Below are 6000 nucleotides of genomic sequence, written 5' to 3' on the forward strand. Positions count from 1 at the left end.
TAAGTACTAAATCAGCAGTTCTCCAGCCATGAATCAACCGAGAGTGTGTTGCATGGTTGTTTCGATGGGCTCTCCCACACCACAAGAGTATCTGTTTGTTTGAAAGGGTCCTTTTCCCAGTGTGACACAGAATTTATCACATCTGGTGAAAGTTTATGTGTTTCTCTTCTAAATTGCTGAGTTATATTGACAATGGAAACACTCCCCTCTGCAATATTCCCAGGCAACCGCCTTAATCAGTTTACTGCAGAGGAACTGAGGTCTTTCACAGGGCTGAGATATGACACAGCGAGCAAAGCGCCAGCACTTATTGAGCCAAACTGGTTTACTTCATAAGGAAAATAATAAATAATCTGTATTTATAATGTCTCATTGACCCATATTTTTCCAGACTGTTCTTTTCAATGTGTTTATCTAATTCTGAGTTTTAAATCTATGCTGCTTTAGTTGATTGTGGTGATTTCCTCAGCAATTATAAACGCTACAGTGGTTCCCAAATGGTGTGTTGTGTGTGTGCAAGAAATTATATTTTCCCTAGAGATAGGGGGCATTGTCCCAAATCAGGATTTTCATTTCATTTTTTCTTTGACCAAATAAACAAACTTGCGACGAACAATGAGTGGCCTTCTCCTCAAAGTGTTATTGCTTCCAAAAAAACGTGAAAAAAAGCTTTCATGCAGCCCTATGCAGTCCTGTGTTTGTGACCACCTCTCTGAAAGGTTTTGGCAGTTTGCTGGTCTGAAGCATCCCGGTGCATGTTAACACAGTGTCACAAGCTTCTCAGGAGTGGATGTCCCTGCAAATTCATGTCAAGGTCAGACTCTACAGGCAGACTCTAGCATGTTAACTGTCAAAATTCATAACAGTCCAAAGACTAAACAAGCCTTGCAAGGAAAGGTTGCCAGGAGAAATGATCTTTTTTCTAAAAAGAACATGGCAGCATGGCTTAAGTTTGCAAAGTTACATCTGAACAAATCAGAAGACTTCTGGAACAATGTCCTTTGGACGGAAGAGATCAAAGCTGAGATGTTTGGCCATAATGCACAGCACCACATCTGATGAAAACCAAACACAGCATATCAGCACAAACAGCTCGTACCAGCTGTGAAGCACAGTAGTGGAGCGGAGATGATTTGGGCTTGTTTTGCAGCCACAGGACCCGGGCATCTTGCAGTCATTGAGTCAACCATGAACTCCTCTGTATATCCAGGTATTCTAGAGTTAAATGTGAGGCTATCTATCCAACAGCTAAAACTTGGCTCAAATTGGGTCATGCAACAAGACAATGGTTCCAAGCACAGCAGCACATCTATAACAGAATGACTGAAAAAGAAAAGAATCAGGGTATTGCAATGGCTCCAGACCTCAAGATGATTGAAATGTTGTGGTGGGACCTTAAGAGAGCTGTGCATAAATGAATGCCTGTAAACCTCAATGAACTGAAGCAACATTGTGAGAAGAGTGGGCCAAAATTTCACCAAAACAATAACTTCAAGTTATTGCTGCCAAAGGTGGTTCTATGACCTATTGAATCATGACTGTACTTAGTTTTTCACAGGACTGTAGTATTTTTGAGGATCAATAATGGAGTGTTCATATGGCCAAGATCACATCTTCGGTATATGAACACTCATGCCAGGGTTGTTATATTTGCATCCTAAGCACTGTTGTGTGCATGTGGGTCATGAAACCAATAACAATAAAAAGTATTGATAACCAGTGCTGATATTAATGACCCTGGTCCTAATATTAAAATCACATTTTGGAATTTTGTCCTTCTGATATACACGTCTTATCTGCATACTGACAAAAAGAAAAAAAACATAAAATGTTCAACCACTCATTTAGCACTTACTCAGAATCAAATAAATTTCCTCATGTGCTACTCTAAATATTGGGCTTTAATACATAAAACACTATGTGAGGGGCATTGGGATATTGAACTATTCATTGTTTTTAGTTTTATTTCAGACTTGGACTTCAGCATCGCATGAAGAGAAAAATAAATAATGTAGGTAAGCCTGAATTGCCCTTTAGGGCCTTAAATATAAAACTGCTTATCATATCACAGGATTAGTTTTGAGGGCTGAAAACAGTCTCTAGCCCTCTGTTGATCCATCATTATCTGTTTTCTCAGATTCTTTTGTTAGTTTTGAATTTAGCCGCTGGTCTTTCGGGAATCTGACCTGAACTGCATAAACAAAGCAATAATGCAATAATAATTCAAAGAATTAATAAAGAAAGTAATTTCAAGTCTGGTGATTGACTGAACCTGGGCTTTGTTGTCTTGGCAACATATTGATTTAAAAAAAAAAAAAAAAGACTAAGAACAAAGATGTGACAGCAGGATTGGCAATCCCCCGAGCCTCCCCATATACAGGTCTCCTTGACCAAAACACTAAACACCGAAAGACTACAAGGCTAACACCTTACATGACAGCTCTGCTAATATTAGTGAGAATAAATGAATGGGTGAAGCACTTTGTACAAGTGTTAAGGGTAAAAGGCACTACATAAAGCAGACCATTTACCATTTTTCTGTTTGCACCTGACCAGGATTTGCATGTGTAAGCGCAAAGTGCTGCAGAGTTATTGGGCCCTTGTGGATGTGCCTGTTTGTATGTGTTTCGTGTAGTGATCCATTTTCCAGTCCCAGTAAAAGTAGGCCAGCCAGTTAGCCCATGAGTCAGCTTTTCTCCTGAGAAAGGAGCCTCCCTGAGATGACAGCATCATTAACAGCTGACCAACACACCCTACCAGTCCAACGCTCTCATTTTTGTATCAGCTTACACGTGACAGTCATATCACACATACTGCACAAGACCATTCAAACACACACACACACATGCAAATATACATGCACAGCTGACCTGCTGTGTGTGCTGTAATACGCCCAAAGTCCAGCTTCAGCATTAGCTGGTGATGGATACTGTATCTGTTTGTCTCCCGGGTGTAAGAATGTGATGCTGAGGTCACTGACTTTCAGTTAAATTCAAATGAATGCTGACATGAACCGTGCTGAACTCTGTGTTACAGATCTGGGCCCAGCTTTGGTTCTGATTGGATTATTATTCTTTTGGGTTTGTCTTATTATTTACACATATATAAATATTATTTACACGTTTGACATCCTTTACTGTGAGTGAATCTTTGTCCCTTTACTTTCAAAGATAAGATGCAATTTAAGCATTAACAGCAATGAAGCTGACACTCCGATGCACCACAGCTGTAATGGCCACATTTCACAAGGTATTGGCATAAGAATCGAAGGCAAACTCCTCAAGCATGTAATAATCTTTAGTCTTTATTTAACATGCATTGAATCTCTACTTCAGTACAACAAATGGGGTAACTCATGGGATTAATATTTGAATTCAGTCCCATTGCCTCAGGTGTATAAAATCAAGCATCTAGCCATACAGTCTGCCTTTACAAACATTTATTAAATGATGGGTCATTCTAAAGACCTCACTGAATTCAAGTGTGGCACTGTAGTAGGATGCCACCACTGCAACAAGTTGTAAGTGGTGTCAACACATTTAGGAAGCACAGCAATTCAACCATGAAGTGGCAGATGACATAAAGTTACAGAAAAGGTTGCTGAGTGCTGAGCCTGAGCTCCAAACCTCCTCTGGCAATAACATGAGCACAAAAACTGTGCGCCGGGAGGTTCACGGCATGGGTATCCAAGGCCGAGCAGCTCCTGTAGGTGTAATGTGTAGGTGGCCCTGTACTTTTGCCCATATAGTGTTTGTGCATTGCCTTCATAGTATTAAAGCATGGAAATTTAAAAGAATATACAGCCACAAAACATTAAATGCTGTGACATTTTAGCCAAATAAACTGACAGATAAAAGGTTATAAAGCCCATTCTTAAATGTAGGTAATTTGGTGGAAAAAGGAGCTTCACAAGACAAAAGAGCGTGCCTACAAAACCTATTGGTTGTATGTGGTGTGATGATTCAGTGCAGATGTAGGTGTAGTGATTTCAGATGAAGTGAAGTATTTAAAAGAGAAATTTAACAGCATAACTCTGCATGAATTAAATGGGTTTCAATTGAGCAACACTGAGAACACATGGCCTTGGATCTTGTTAAGCTCTTTGTTGGGCTTGGCTGGATGAATTATTCCTCAGCTGTTTTCAGATGAATCACAATCATGTCAGTGTGCTGCAATTTCCACTTTTGAAACCATGTCACCGCTATTAGAAATGGAATGAGGTTTTTGAGATGTAATGTTGTCAGTAGGTCAAAACACCCAAGGACCTTCAGAACATTTTTGAATCATTTTTTTTTTTCTTTTGCTCTGTTAAGAATCTTTTTTTTCCAATCCTGACATCACTGAAGAATCGAATAAAACTGCTAAAATAGGTCAGGTATGCAGTAAAGACACATTCCATTATTTTTCACAGCTTTTGGGTTGGTCACTCGTTCTGACAATTTCTTTTTGACTCAACAGAAACACACATGGCAAAGAAAACTGTGTATGCAGACAGAGTGTTTGTTAACACTAACGTGAGTTGCTAGTGGGTCTAAGAGCTATTGTAAACACCGCCTGTTGTGAGAGGTGACACTGCGTGAACCATGTGTGATTAGACGTGCATTTTGAATGCATGCTGCTGACAGAGGTTCTTTGTGTTGCTGTCGTTATTGGAACAGCTGGTGAAATAATAATATTTTATAATCTCTTCAATATTTTGTAGTCTCATAACTTTACAAGTTCTGTATGCGCAAGGTATCTGGTGTTAACCTTCATATCCCAAGTCACCATCTGTGTTCCTGTTGAGTCAGATCTATGAAATCTATCAGACAACAGCTGACTGAAGCACGAGTTACAAAATTGAAGTCAAATTCCAGATAATTGCTACAGTACACCTCCTCCCACACACTTCAGCTTAATCTCTCTATGCCATCAGCTCATTACTGCACAGGTGGATCCTTAGTAAAATAGTCATCCTGCTGGCTTATTAAATGCAAGAGGATATGAGTCATACCTAATGGAAAATGTACTATATTTCAATGACAGATTATAGGCACACTAATTTGCACACGTGCAATAACAGATAATGTGTGTAGATAGAGTCAAAAATGATTGGACGATCTGCCCTTACATTACACAGAGCTCATCCACTCAAGCTAAAATAATGTAAAAAAAAAAAAAAAACATTCACGTATATAAAGCCACAGGGTGAAGTTGTCATGTTCAAAGCAGCACTTTTCCCAAGTGCTCTTCCATGCAGGAATAATTTTCCAATTATTTCCAGTTATATAATCATTATTGCTGTGAAACGAAATACTTCAGAACATTTTCATACATTCATATCATTATTATTTCCTTTAGAGCGGCAAAATTAAGGGAAAAAAATGGAAAAACACATTCATGATGGGCAGCCTAATGAGGCGTTGAGACAAAATGTGTTTTTCAGTCTAAAGTGTATTGTTGTTCTAAAGCAACATTAAAGAAATGAAAGTAATGAAGCTGTCCCAGTGGGTGGTGAAATACGTCCATGGTATAAATTTCATCACAGAACTTGAGTAATACAACAGTTTCGTTACTGATTATGTTGTGTAGCAGAGTAGATTCTGAAGTATCTTTGAGTCAAGTGTGTGTGGCTCATATAAGCGACTCCCCATCATGGTGAGAAAAACCCTTCAGAAAAGGAGTCTATACTCATTAAAATGAAAAGTTTTTCTTTGAGAGACTGTTTTCCATTAATCTCTCTCTCTCTCTCTCTCTCTCTCTCTCTCACACACACACACACACACACACACACACACACACACACACACACACACACACACACACACACACACACACACACACACACACACACACAAAATGAAAAAATAGGAGCACAGAAACAGATGACTAGCTGTTGTCTGTCTTTTCACTGTGATTCAAACATGAAAGCTGGGTGGACCATGACATGGGTCTTGTCAATATGCCAGATTTAGCTGGCATGACGAATCTGTGATGACACCATCCAAGTGAATATGTAAA

The sequence above is a fragment of the Archocentrus centrarchus genome, chromosome 21 (genome assembly GCF_007364275.1).
Source record: "Archocentrus centrarchus isolate MPI-CPG fArcCen1 chromosome 21, fArcCen1, whole genome shotgun sequence".
NCBI classification, from domain to species: domain Eukaryota; kingdom Metazoa; phylum Chordata; class Actinopteri; order Cichliformes; family Cichlidae; genus Archocentrus; species Archocentrus centrarchus.